This window comes from Ovis aries, chromosome 26 (genome assembly GCF_016772045.2).
Source record: "Ovis aries strain OAR_USU_Benz2616 breed Rambouillet chromosome 26, ARS-UI_Ramb_v3.0, whole genome shotgun sequence".
Classification (NCBI taxonomy): domain Eukaryota; kingdom Metazoa; phylum Chordata; class Mammalia; order Artiodactyla; family Bovidae; genus Ovis; species Ovis aries.
Genome location: NC_056079.1, coordinates 31979165 through 31993888, shown reverse-complemented (window position 1 = coordinate 31993888; position 14724 = coordinate 31979165). Strand labels below are relative to the sequence as shown.

Genomic DNA, 14724 nt, shown 5'->3' with positions numbered 1-14724 from the left:
CACAAAGAGTCAGGCACGACTGAGGGACTTTCACTTTCAGGTCCAGTGAAGATAGGAGGATAGCACTATTGGATGTCCAATCTGTAGCTCAAATAGAGAAAAGAAATAAAGGGGCAGAACTGACACATAGTCCAGGGGACCACAGACACCCAGAACCAAAATGTACCCCCTTTAGAAAGTGTGTTTCTCAGATCCTGCTTTTTTTCATATCAATTCTACTAGTGGTTAAGTTGTAAATTGACAAGAAATATGTTCTGTTTATTTTTTTTTCAAGGTTGAATTTTGGAATGAATTATTGGATTGACTGGTCCATAAAAACAATAAATCAATAGTTAAGAGTGAAATTCGTTGTTAAAAGGCAAAAGGCCAAATGATGACCTAATAAAGATGATGGATGAAATCAGGAGTCAGCAAACTCTGGCCCTCAGGCCAAATCCTGCCCGGCACCTGTTTTCGTAAATAAAGTTTTATTGGAACACAGCCAGGTCCATCCATTAACCATTGTCTACGGCTGATTTCATGCTGCAGTGATAGAGTTAGTAGTTTGTGACAGAGCCCGTATGGCTTGCAAAGAAGAAAGTATTTACAATCTGGCCTTTTATAGAAAATGTTTGATGACCTCTGGATTAAATGATGGTCCATCATGTTAAAGTACAAAGAATCAAGCTGACCACGGAGGTGAAGGCCAAAATAATGATAGCTTTCTGCTGGCCAGCCCAGCACAAGACCTAGCTGCTGCAAGGCACCATTATCCATCATAGTAAGTTAATGTTGTTAATTTGAGTTTTATTGGTTTGGTAGTTTTAATTGTATTTATTCTATAAATTTGTTTTTGTTTTATATGTACATAATAGCTAGAAGCATAATATAACATAGGGAGCCAGCCTGGGGATTTATGATGATTAAAAGACGCTTACTCCTTGGAAGGAAAGTTATGACCAACCTAGACAGCATATTTAAAAGCAGAGACATTACTTTGCCAACAAAGGACCGTCTAGTCAAGGCTATTGTTTTTCCAGTGGTCATGTAGGGATGTGAGAGTTGGACTGTGAAGAAGGCTGAGCGCTGAAGAATTGATGCTCTTGAACTGTGGTGTTGGAGAAGACTCTTGAGAGTCCCTTGGACTGCAAGGACATCCAACCAGTCCATTCTGAAGGAGGTCAGCCCTGGGATTTCTTTGGAGGGAATGATGCTGAAGCTGAAACTCCAGTACTTTGGCCACCTCATGTGAAGGGTTGACTCATTGGAAAAGACTCTGATGCTGGGAGGGATTGGGGGCAGGAGGAGAAGGGGACGACAGAGGATGAGATGGCTGGATGGCATCACGGACTCGATGGACGTGAGTCTGAGTGAACTCCGGGAGTTGGTGATGGACAGGGAGGCCTGGTGTGCTACGATTCATGGGGTTGCAAAGAGTTGGACATGACTGAGCGACTGAACTGAAATGAACTGAACTGAACTGAGAGGGGTGAGGTGGGGGGAATGGGAGGAAGCTCAAGGCTTTCCTGGTAGCTCAGCTGGTAAAGAAATCATGTGGAATGTAGGAGACCTCTGTTTGATTCCTGGGTCAGGAAGTCCCCCTAGAGAAGGGATAGGCTACCCACTCCAGTGTTCTTGGGCTTCCCTGGTGGCTCAGATGGTAAAGAATCCCCCTGCAATGCAGGAGACCTGGGTTTGATCCCTGGGTTGGGAAGATTCCCTGGAGGAGGGAATGGCAGTCCACTCCAGTATTCTTGCCTGGAGAATCCCCATGGACAGAGGAGCCTGGAGAGTTACAGTCCATGGAGTCGTAAAGAGTAGGACACGACTGAGTGACTAAGCACAGCACAGCATATATATACATATATGCACACATTTATGGCTGATTCATGTTGTACAGCAGAAACCAAAACAACACTGTAAAACAATTATCCTCCAATTAAAAAAAAAAGAGAGCTAGAAGCATAGAATTTATTCCTTGGTTAGTGTTTGTATGTATCACATTTATATACTATAAAATAACTTAAGTCAACCCCATGGGGATTGCTGAGATTTTTTTTCTTCCTTTTAAATGTGCTCTCATCCTTGACTACTTAAGTTTGAAAATTACTGGTTTAAAGGCATCTGGTAGGAGCCTGTATCCAGGTTTTGTTAAGTTATACCGTGGTCACTGTTAATTGTTATCCTACAAAGTTGTTTGGGCAGGGGAATGGTATCACTAAAACATCTCTCTAGTTTAATTCATTAAGTGTTTACCTTATAACTTGGAGAACTCAAGAGACAAGAAACTTACTGGAAGGAAATTACTTGAGTTCTGCTTTTTGATCTTTTAATGATTTTAGGATGACTGGATTCTGATTACTGTCCCCATTATGCCTAATCTTGGAACCATGGGGCACCTTGTCATGATTATCCATTTCAGTTCAGTTCAGTCGCTCAGTCTTGTCTGACTCTTTGGGACCCCATGAATCACAGCATGCCAGGCCTCCCTGTCCATCACCAACTCCTGGAGTTCACTCAAACTCATGTCCATCGAGTCAGTGATGCCATTCAGCCATCTCATCCTCTGTCGTCCCCTTCTCCTCCTGCCCCCAATCCCTCCCAGCATCAGAGCCTTTTCCAATGAGTCAACTCTTCACATGAGGTGGCCAAAGTATTGGAGTTTCAGCTTAGCAACAGTCCTTCCAATGAACACCCAGGACTGATCTCCTTTAGGATGGAGTAGTTGGACCTCCTTGCAGTCCAAGGAACTCTCAAAAATCTTCTCCAACATCACAGTTCAAAAGCATCAATTCTTCAGCGCTCAGCCTTCTTCACAGTCCAACTCTCACATCCCTACATGACCACTGGAAAACCATAGCCTTGACTAGACGGAACTTTGTTGGCAAAGTAATGTCTCTGGCTTTTTAATATGCTATCTAGGTTGGTCATAACTTTCCCTCCAAGGAGTAAGTGTCTTTTAATTTCATGGCTGCAATCACCATCTGCAGTGATTTTGGAGCCCCCCAAAATAAAGTCTGACACTGTTTCCACTGTTTCCCCATCTATTTCCCATGAAGTGATGGGACCAGATGCCATGATCTTTGTTTTCTGAATGTTGAGCTTTAAGCCAACTTTTTCACTCTACTCTTTCACTTTCATCAAGAGGCTTTTTAGTTCCTCTTCATTTTATACCATAAGGGTGGTGTCATCTGCATATCTGAGGTTATTGATATTTCTCCTGGCAATCTTGATTCCAGCTTGTGCTTATTCCAGCCCAGCGTTTCTCATGATGTACTCTGCATATAAGTTAAATAAGCAGGGTAACGATATACAGCCTTGATGTACTCCTTTTCCTATTTGGAACCAGTCTGTTGTTCCATGTCCAGTTTTAACTATTGCTTCCTGACTTGCATATAGGTTTCTCAAGAGGCAGGTCAGGTGGTCTGGTATTCCCATCTCTTGAAGAATTTTCCACAGTTTCTTAGGATCCGCACAGTCAAAGGCTTTGGCATAGTCAATAAAGCAGAAATAGATGTTTTTCTGGAACTCTCTTGCTTTTTTGATGATCCAAAGGATGTTGTCAATTTGATCTCTGGTTCCTCTGCCTTATCTAAATCCGGCTTGAACATCTGGAAGTTCACAGTTCACATATTGCTGAAGCCTGGCTTGGAGAATTTTGAGCATTACTTTACTAGTGTATGAGATGAGTGCAATCGTGCGGTAGTTTGAGCATTCTTTGGCATTGCCTTTCTTTGGGATTGGAATGAAAACTGACCTTTTCCAGTCCTGTGGCCACTGCTGAGTTTTCCAAATTTGTTGGCATATCGAGTGTAGCACTTTCACAGCATCATCTTTCAGGATTTGAAATAGCTCAACTGGAATTCCATCACCTCCACTAGCTTTGTTCGTAGTGATGCTTTCTAAGACCCACTTGACTTCACATTCCAGGATGTCTGGCTCTAGGTGAGGGATCACACCATCGGGATTATCTGGGTCATGGAGCTCTTTTTTGTACAGTTTCTGTGTATTGTTACCACCTCTTCTTAATATCTTCTGCTTCTGTTAGGTTCATACCATTTCTGTCCTTTATTGTGCCCATCTTTGCATGAAATGTTCCCTTGGTATCTCTAATTTAGAGGTCTCTAAAGACTAGAGATCTTTAGTCTTTCCCATTCTGTTGTTTTCCTGTATTTCTTTGCATTGATCGCTGAGGAAGGCTTTCTTATCTCTTCTTGCTATTCTTCGGAACTCGGCATTCAGATGCTTATATCTTTCCTTTTCTCCTTTGCTTTTCACTTCTCTTCTTTTCACAGCTTTTTGTAAGGCCTCCCCAGACAGCCATTTTGCTTTTTTGCATTTCTTTTCCATGGGGATGGTCTTGATCTCTGTCTCCTGTACAATGTCATGAACCTCTGTCCATAGTTCATCAGGCAGTCTGTCTATCAGATCTAGTCCCTTAAATCTATTTCTCACTTCCACTGTATAATCATAAGGGATTTGATTTAGGTCATACCTGAATGGTCTAGTGGTTTTCCCCACTTTCTTAAATTTAAGTCTGAATTTGGCAACAAGGAGTTCATGATGTGAGCCACAGTCAGCTCCTGGTCTTGTTTTTGCTGACTGTATAGAGCTTCTCCATCTTTGGCTGCAAAGAATATATCAGTCTGATTTTGGTATTGACCATCTGGTGATGTCCATGTGTAGAGTCTTCTCTTGTGTTGTTGGAAGAGGGTGTTTGCTATGACCAGTGCATTCTCTTGGCAAAACTCTATTAGCCTTTGCCCTGCTTCCTTCCGCATTCCAAGGCCAAATTTGCCTGTTACTCCAGGTGTTTCTTGACTTCCTACTTTTGCATTCCAGTCCCCTGTAATGAAAAGGACATCTTTTTTGGGTGTTAGTTCTAAAAGGTCTTGTAGGTCTTCATAGAACTGTTCAACTTCAGCTTCTTCAGTGTTACTGGTTGGGGCATAGGCTTGGATTACCGTGATATTGAATGGTTTGCCTTGGAAACGAACAGAGATCATTCTGTCGTTTTTGAGATTGCATCCAAGTACTGCATTTCGGACTCTTTTGTTGACCATAATGGCTACTCCATTTCTTCTAAGGGATTCCTGCCCACAGTAGTAGATATAATGGTCATCTGAGTTAAATTCACCCATTCCAGTCCATTTTAGTTCACTGATTCCTAGAATGTCGACGTTCACTCTTGCCATCTCTTGTTTGACCACTTCCAATTTGGCTTGATTCATGGACCTGACATTCCAGGTTCCTATGCAATATTGCTCTTTACAGCATTGGACCTTGCTTTTATCCCCAGTCACATCCACAACTGAGTATTGTTTTTGCTTTGGCTCCATCCCTTCATTCTTTCTGGAGTTATTTCTCCTCTGATCTCCAGTAGCATATTGGGCACTTACTGACCCAGGGAGTTCCTCTTTCAGTATCCTATCATTTTGCCTTTTCATACTGTTCATGGGGTTCTCAAGGCAAGAAAAGTGAAGTGGTTTGTCATTCCCTTCTCCAATGGACCACATTCTGTCAGACCTCTCCACCATGACCCACCCGTCTTGGGTGGCCCCACACGGCATGGCTTAGTTTCACTGAGTCAGACAATGCTGTGGTCCATGTGATCAGATTGGCTAGTTTTCTGTGAGTATGGTTTCAGTGTGTCTGCCCTCTGATGCCCTCTTGTGCATCTACCGTCTTACTTTGGTTTGTCTTACCTTGGATGTGGGGTATCTCTTCATGGCTGCTCCAGCAAAGTGCAGCCACTGCTCCTTACCTTGGATGAGGGATATCTCCTCATGGCCGCCTCTCCTGACCTTCAGCATGGAGTATCTCCTCTTGGCCCTCCTGTGCCCGTGGAGCCACCGCTCCTTGGATTATCAATTTAAATACTTTAAAATGTCTTCTGCTCTGATCAAACTTCTGGAGCCCAGAGGACAGGTTTTTAGGGGCTTGGGGGCTAGAAATCTTTCCTGTTATTTGTTCTCTGGAGCGTATCTGATGGTAAATTTTGAGAGCTTGACTTTGATAAGCATTCACTATCTGATATAGATGTCTGTCACTTATAGAGGCTCTATATGTCATAGGATCATAATATTGTAGAGTCAGAGGAAAGTTAAAGTTCAAAGTCAAGGCTTTTGCTCAAGATCACAAAGCTAGTAAGAGGCAAAACTGCGACCGAACTGGCTGCATTTAGAAAACAAGCGAAAATTGCCCCCCACTCAAACCAAATCAAACTAGAAAAAACCCTTGACAAACAAAATGGCTGAAGACATCTCCGCACTGAAGTTAGAAGCATAGAAACACACGGCAGTACAGAGCTAAGGCTGCTGTTTATGACATTAACTCTGAAAAGTCATCTATTTTTATTTCCAGAAACGCTCTTTGATTTTTGTCCTGAGTTGATTTTTTTTGGCTTATTTTATAGAACTTGTTCTGTCTAGTCTTTGTTCTTGAAGTCTGATAGCAGCCTTTGATGGTGAGCAGTTTAATTCTGATATGCAAATATTCCTGTAAGGATACATTATGCTTGATGCCTTCTTGGGCACCAATCTGAAAACAAACTCAGCGTCCACAGCACCTAAGCTCAGCCTCGTCCTCGAATCGACACTGGAGTAAGCTTTTTTAAAATTAATTTTCACTGAAGAGTGATTGTAACACGTTGTGTTACAATGTGTTTCTGCTGTACAGCAAGGTGAGTCAGCTGTATGTATACGTATATCTCGTCTTCTCTGGACTTCCTTCCCATTCAGCTCACCACAGTGCATTGAGTAGAGCTGCCTGTGCTGTAAAGTGGGCTCTCATTATTTTAGATACAGTAGTGTATATACGTCAATCCCAATCTCCCAGTATGTCTCACCCCATCCCCTTTTCCCCTTGGCATCCATATACTTGTTCTCTATGTCTGTGTCTCTATTTCTGCTTTGCAATTAATCTATAACATTTTTATAGATTCTACACATATGCATTAATAGACGATATTTGCTTTTCTCTTTTTGACATACTTCATGAAGCGAACTTTTGAAACACAAATCTGATCAAATCCTGACCTCTCTGCTTAATCCTTGCCATGGCTTTCCATGGCTTCCTGTGGACAGAGAAATGTGCCTTGACTTGCTGCTTTAGCCGTCCCTTCTCTCTGCTCTCCTCGGAGAGCAGCTTCCCTTCCCTCCTCCTCCGTTCTGGCCACACCTGCCTCCAGACCCTGGTCCCCCTTATGCAGTCATCCTTCTGCCTGGTTGGCACCATCCGATCCTTGGGCTCCCACCTCCTCAGGGAAGCCTCCTGCGGCCCTGCTGACCCAGGCAGCCCCCTTTTAAGGTGGGACAGCCTTATGCATGCTGGAGTCCCGGCGTGCTGCAGCCCACGTCGTTGCAGAGGGTCAGGCGTGACTCAGCGACTGAACAATGACCCCAGCACTGTGCATGCCCCCTAAAGCGCTGCACCACTGCCGTAATGCATGCAGCTTCATGCATCTGTGTTACGTGTGGCCCATGAGGCAGAAACAGAGGCTTATTCTCAACTGTATCCCCATCTCAGCATCTGGCCTCTATAGATGCTCAACAATACCTGCTGAGGGATTCCCTGGTGGCTCAGTGGTGAAGAGTCTGCCTGCCAATGCAGGAGACACGGGTTCGATCCCTGATCCGGGAAGATCCCATGTTCCATGGAACAACTAAGCCCATGTGCCACAACTATTGAGTCTGTGCTCTAGAGCCCAGGGAAACCACAACTGCTGAAGCGCAAGCACCCTAGAGCCTGCACGCCACAAGAGGAGCCACCGCCGGGAGAAGCCTGAGCACCGCACCTAGAGAAAAAGCCCGTGCAGCCACAAGGACCCAGGCCAACCAAAAAGTGATGATGATGAATAGAAAGATACTGCTGAGCTCTGAAAGAATGAATGAAATTGGGGAAACATTTTTGTGCAATTGCCAGCAGGATGTGTTGGGAAGAGAAACCAGTTCAGTTCAGTCACTTAGTCACATCCAACTCTTTGCGACCTCAAGGACTGCAGCACGCCAGGCCTCCCTGTTCATCACCAACTCCCGGAGCTTGCTCAAACTCATGTCCATCGAGTTGGTGATGCCATCCAACCATCTCATCCTCTGTTGTCCCCTTCTCCTCCTGCCTTCAATCTTTCCCAGCCTCAGGGTCTTTTCTAATGAGTCAGCTCTTCGCATCAGGTGGCCAACGTATTGGAGTTTCAGCTTCACCATCAGTCCCTCCAATGAATATTCAGGACTGATTTCCTTTATGATGAACTGGTTGGATCTCCTTGCAGTCCAAGGGACTCTCAAGAGTCTGCTCCAACACCACAGTTCAAAAGCATCAATTCTTCGGTGCTCAGCTTTCTTTAAAGTCCAACTCTCACATCCATACATGACTATTGGAAAAACCATAGCCTTGACTAGACGGACCTTTGTTGGCAAAGTAACGTCTCTGCTTTTGAATATGCTGTCTAGGTTGGTCATAGCTTTTCTTTCAAGGAGCAAGCATCTTTTAATTTAACCAGTTGGGAGTCACTAAAACCTTTATTCAAGTCTCTGGGTAAATTGGCCTCTCTGAGCCTCAATTAATTCATCTGATAAAGGGAGTGAGTCCTGACCCCCAGTGCACTGGTAATTGTGAAGAATAAGCAGGTCACCATGAAAAACATCAGTTCTTCCCTTCCTTCATTCAGACTCAGACACAACAGACTGTTTCCTAGTTCAGACATGAGCTTGGCCAGCCTCAGACATCTGCTGTCCCCGGGTTTGCTCAGGGCTTTGAAAGCTACTGGTGACCCACGACGGCGGGGTCTGCGGTGGAGCCAGGCTGAAGCCTGGCTGCAGGAAGCAGCTTTGCCCCCAGCCCAGGCTCAGGGAGCAGATGAGCTGGATCTGGCAGGGCAAGGGTTAAGCTGGAGCCACTTCAGATGGGCCCTTGCAGGGGTGAACCCGTTCATCATGATAAGTGTCATAGTAAAATCAATTCTCTGTGTACTTTTGGGAATTACAACTATCATTTTGGTGTGATTTATTTGGTGTATAACACGAACACGGCCATTTCTTTCATCATTCTGAAAGTTCATCTAAAATTGCTTTGAGTTTCTGGTTTTGGGGAGTGACATGTCCAATTGTTATCATCTTTCCCGTGAAATATGGATCGAGGGATACACGGCTGCCGGCCTCGTTCCCTCCCCGTTACCTGCCTTAGGTGGCAGGGAAGTTCTATGTCTCTAATTTCTCTTCCTTATTGCCCTCCCCACGTGGGAATCTGTCTTCAGATCAGTACAGGGTTAAACCCTGGGGCCTTCCTCCCTGCCAGCCCTTGGGAACGTCTCTCCCTCTTGGGCAAGGAAAGGGGGTGATCTCAGAAGAGTGGGGGCTCTCCAACTGCTCCTGCAGGCTCCCCAGGAGCTCTGTCCCTCCCACTCTACCCCAAGTCTGATCCTGGACCTTAAGACTGTTTGCATCTGGGCCCAGCAGTTTAAGGGGTTCCACAGTGGCCCAGCAGTAAAGAATCTGTTTGCAATGCAGGAGACGTAGGAGCGCCGGGTTCGATCCCTGGGTCAGGAAGATGCCCTGGAAGAGGGCGTGGCAGCCCACTCCAGTAGTCTTGCCTGGAGAATCCCATGGACAGAGGAGCCTGGTGGGCTACAGTCCAGAAGGTCGCAAAGAGTTGGACATGACTGAAATGACTTAGTGTGCCTGCGTGCATAACAGTTTAAAACTGCCTTTGGATCAAAATGGGCGAGTCTGAGAGTTGCCCCTGCCCTGTAACTAGCTGTGTGACTTTGGGCAATTCCTTCAATTTCTCTGAGTTTTTCTATCTATAAAGTGGCTGCTGCTGCTGCTAAGTCGCTTCAATCGTGTCCGACTCTGTGCGACCCCATAGACGGCAGCTCACCAGGCTCCCCCATCCCTGAGATTCTCCAGGCAAGAATACTGGAGTGGGTTGCCATTTCCTTCTCCAATGCATGAAAGTGAAAAGGGAAAATGAAGTCGCTCAGTCGTGTCCGACTCTTAGTGACCCCATGGACTGCAGCCTACCAGGCTCCTCTGTCCATGGGATTTTCCAGGCAAGAGTACTGGAGTGGGGTGCCATCGCCTTCTCCATCTATCAAGTGGAGATTATATGAATAATAAGGAGGACTGCAGGACTTAATAGCTGTAGCGTGCATCTAGTGCCAGGCTAGGGTGGTAAATCCTACCTGTTACTGTGATAAGCACCTCTGGTTTTTGCTCTGAGCTAAGCTCTATGTCTGGGGCCTCAGTTTTCCCCAATTGGCCTCCTTTTTTTTTTTTTTTTAAAAACAATTTTTATGTGAACCATTTTTGAAGTCTTTATTGAATTTGTTTCACTCTTGCTTCTATTGTTTATGTTCTGGTTTTTCGGCTGCAAGGCGTGTGGGGTCTTAGCTCCCCAACCAGGGACTACACCTGCACCACCTTAATCACACTGGACCATGAGGGAAGTGCCCCCACCAACTGGCCTCCTGAGGTGAGTTGCAGGTCTGCAGGAGGAAGGGAAATAGAAAATGTGGGTGAGTCATAAACCCGCCTTGGTGGGAGGCAAAGGGTGGTCCTTAAAGCTCTGGGTGATGCTTTGCCATCGTCCCTCCATCTTTATTTTGCTGATGGAAGCACTTTGTATCTAGGCCCCCTGGCGGGGTTTTGGGGGGAACCTGGGACACAGAGAATAAGTGAGGTCAAAATCCTGCCAGTCTTCCCATCTGGCTGTGGCATCTGTAGTGGGGCCTGTGGTTTATTCCTGACATCTTTTTACAATAATAACACCACCCACCATGTATCACATGCACAGACCCCTTAAAAATCAGCGTCGGGTTTTTTTTTTCCCTCTGGGACACCTGTTCCATTTTCTTGAAATGGAGCAGCTATCTTTGTACACATTCCTCCCGACTTTTAGGTCAATGCCTGGCCCATCCAGGGTGTGCTGTTGTTGGGAACACTCTGTCACGCTTTCCCTCTCCTGAGTCCCTGTATTTTCTGTTCTTTCCATGGAACATGTGTGCCCCCGTCACCTCCCATCCGAATCTTCTCATCCTTCAGGATTCCAATACCACCCCCTCCAGGAAGCCCTCCCTCATTCTCCCTGTGGGCGATGGTTTTGTTCCCATGGCTGTTTACCTGCCCCTCTCTTTCAGCATCTTTCACTTTTTTCCTTACCAGCAGAGATCTGTACACATACCTTATCTACCCAACTCTCTGTTAGTTCCTGTCTGGGGGGCTATGTTTTTTTTGCCTCTCAAACCTAGCTCAGTGTCTGGCACCAAACAGAGCCTTCCTGCACCTTTCCTGACTGTTTAATGACTAGAAGTCAAGTGGTCATGCCTTGCTGCTTCTGTGGAAGCTGGCGCTTACTAACGTTGCCCTCACTTCCTCCCACTGAGAAGTCCTAGGCTTGCCTGCAGGTGATGAGTCCTGCTTTAGGTAAGTCTTCGCTTCAAATCCCTCCGGTTCTCCAGAAGGGACAAGCCGTCTCAAAGTCCCCAGGTGGAGCCAGGTAGGTTCCCTGTGGGTGGAAGGGGAGGACGCTGCAGCGAGGGTGAAAAGGCTTGCGAGAGCAGCGAGATTGAACAGGGAGAGCCCAAGAGCAGAAGGTTTGTCCCAGCAGAGGGGCAGAGGTGAGCTGGTCCTGGGCTGAACAGAGAGGATGGTGAATCTGGCCTCATGCAGGGATTCAGGCTCAGTTCTCAGTCAAGGGAAGGAGCTACGGTTTCGGCATCAACACCCCACCCCAACCCCTCCCGCAGCACAGAGAGAGCCCAGTTTCCCAGCAGAGGTGAGCAGGGCTGCTTGGGACAAAGCATCCTCTGTCCATGCTTCCTCTGCTCCAGGGTGAGGGAGAAAACTCCCCGAGTTCCTTTCGTTCCAGGGAGGTTCCGGGAGAACGTTAGTGCAAGTCACGGGGCCCCCAGCTTTGATGGCAAGGTGGTTGGTGCCTCCCACCCCACCTTCCCCTTGGTTGCTTCAAAACGCACTTCTGACCTTTGAAACATGTCACTAACGCAGTGTCCCCTTATTGCCACTGGCTGGGAGCTGTCATTGGTACTCATGCCTGTGACAGGTGTTTATTAGCAAAACTGGCAGGATGGTCATCACCCTGAAAGCTGTCTAGTCCTCAACGTAAAGGTGATGCTTGAGGGCTGGCACGTGGCCAGGCTGAAGCTGGCTACAGCGACCACAGGGGAGGCTAGAGGGGACCAGAGCTGCTCTGGGAGTTGGGGTGCCCGTTGCTGGGAGGAGGGTTTCAGGCCTGACTCCCCTCTTGGTCCCCAAGAGATTCTTCTTGTCCTTCCTCCTCATCTGAGGCCCTGTCCAGAGGGTCACCGCGGTCCTTGACAAGCCCAGGACACTCTGCTGCCGGCCGTGCCACTCTTTAGTGATGGCCCTTGGGCAGATGGGGGGGTGCCCTCAGGGGCGAGGAGCCTGTGACCTCAGCCCCGCGGGGACCAGGCTTTGCAGGTGCCATCCTGGGTGTGTGTGCCTTGCCTGCCCTGGGGGCCTTGACTGGACAAGCTGGGGTAAAGCCTGGGTGGTGCCAAGGGTCTTCTGATTAACACACAGCAGAGGACAAGTGTGTGTTTAACTTCTTTCAGTACCTTTTGGGGATTGGGGGGTCCAGGAAAGGCATGAAGCTTGATCCACTGACGCTGAGTATTAGAGACAAACGTGATCTGGGGTTCATGAAATTCATGAATTCTCAAATTTTTACACCCACTTTGTCAGAAGCAATTCTCCTAAATTATTTCTTTTTAAAAAAACTTTTATTGAAGTACAGTTGATTTTCACTGTTGGGTTAGTTTCAGGTATCCAGCAAAGTGAATCAGTTATACATATACATATATCCACTCTTTTTTAGATTCTTTTCCCACACAGGTCATTACAGAGGACTGAGTAGAGTTTCCTGTGCTATATAGCAAGTTCCTTTTAGTTATCTATTTTGTATATAGTAATGTGTACATGTCAATCCAAATCTCTCAGTTTATCTCCTCCTTTACCTTCAGCTTCCCTGGTGGCTCAGGTGATAAAAGCATCTGCTTGCAATGCAGGAGACACAGGTTCGATCCCTGGGTTGGGAAGATCCCCTGGAGAAGGAAATGGCAACCCACTCCAGTTCTCTTGCCTGGAAAACTCCATGGATGGAGGAGTCTCGTAGGCCACAGTCCATGGGGTCGCAGAGTTGGACGTGACTGAGCGACTTCACTTTCACTTTCTCCACCTTCTGGTCAACATAGGTTTGTTTTCCACATCTGTAACTCCATTTCTGTTTTGTAGATAAGTTCATTTGTACTCCTTTTACGTTTCTACGTATAAGTGATATCATGTGTTATTTGTCTTTCTCTGACTTACTTTATTCTAGGTTCATCCACATCTCTGCAAATGGCATTACTTCATTCCTTTTTTGTGGTTGAGTAATATTGCCTTGTGTATATGCACCATATCTTCTTTATCCATTCTTCTGCATATCTGGGCTCCAAGATCACTGCAGATGGTGACTGCAGCCGTGAAACTAAAAGACGCTTGCTCCTTGGAAGGAAAGTTATGACCAACCTAGATAGCATATTCAAAAGCAGAGACATTACTTTGCCAACAAAGGTCCGTCTAGTCAAGGCTATTGTTTTCCAGTGGTCATGTATGGATGTGAGAGTTGGACTGTGAAGAAAGCTGAGCGCTGAAAAATTGATGCTTTTGAACTGTGGTATTGGAGAAGACTCTTGAGAGTCCCTTGGACTGCAAGGAGATCCAACCAGTCCATCCTAAAGGAGATCAGTCCTGGATGTTCACTGGAGGGACTGATGTTGAAGCTGAAACTCCAGTACTTTGGCCACTTGATGCGAAGAGCTGACTCATTTGAAAAGACCCTGATGCTGGGAAAGATTGGGGGAGGGAGGAAAAGGGGAAGACAGAGGATGGGATGGTTGGATGGCATCACCGACTTAATGGACATGGGTTTGGGTGGACTCTGGGAGTTGGTGACGGACAGGGAGGCCTGGCGTGCTGTGGTTCATGGGATTGCAAAGAGTCGGACATGACTGAGCGACTGAACTGAACTGAAGACTGCTTTTAGCTCAGGTGGTAAAGAATCAGGAAATCAGGGTTCGATCTCTGGGTTGGGAAGGTCCCTAGGAGACGGGAATGGCTACCCACTCCAGTATTCTTGCCTAGAGAATTCCATGGACAGAGAAGCCTGGTGGGCTACAGTCGATGGGGTCACAAAGAGTCGGACACGACTGAATGACTAACACCCTAACATTCCATTGTATGTACGTACTGCGTCTTTACCCATTCCTCCACTGATGCACATCCAGGTTGCCTCCATGTCCTGGCTATCGTGAATAGTGCTGTAATGAACACTGGGGTGCACGTATCTTTTTGAATTATGGTTTCCTAAATCATTTCTGTTCCAGCAGCTGTGGCTTGAATTCTCTATATCTCCTTCGTCCTTCACTCTGGGGATTAATAAGTGATAATAGTAATGGAAATGGCGACAACGTCCACCTCCGTGATTTTATTGCACGTTTGTTCACTATGTGCTGGGAGCTCTGTGAGTTGTGGTAACACTGCTGGGAACTTGGTCTCGTCACCCTCACTTTATTGATGAAGCTCAGAGAGGAAGTTCCACTTGCTCAAGGTGGAGCCAGGGTCCAGACCCAGGTCCAAATGACCCCTGGCGCACTTAGCTAGTCCCCTCCCCTTCTTCAGCTCATGACAGAGTCATGTCCCAATAAACTCATCATAAGTTGAAAATACT

At 46.4% G+C, this 14724-nt stretch overlaps 1 long non-coding RNA gene across 2 annotated transcripts in view; it reads left to right on the top strand.

Moving 5' to 3' along the window:
• Positions 1-14468, top strand: part of LOC132658701 (uncharacterized) — a 54038-nt gene extending 39570 nt beyond the window's left edge. The window contains exons 2-3 of one of the 2 annotated variants that reach the window (XR_009598641.1): positions 10352-13207; positions 13333-14468. This is a non-coding gene — a long non-coding RNA (uncharacterized LOC132658701). Of the gene's footprint in view, positions 1-10351 lie in introns of both variants that reach the window. The other variant, XR_009598640.1, reaches the window with a different exon arrangement.
• The last annotated feature ends 256 nt before the right edge of the window (positions 14469-14724 follow it).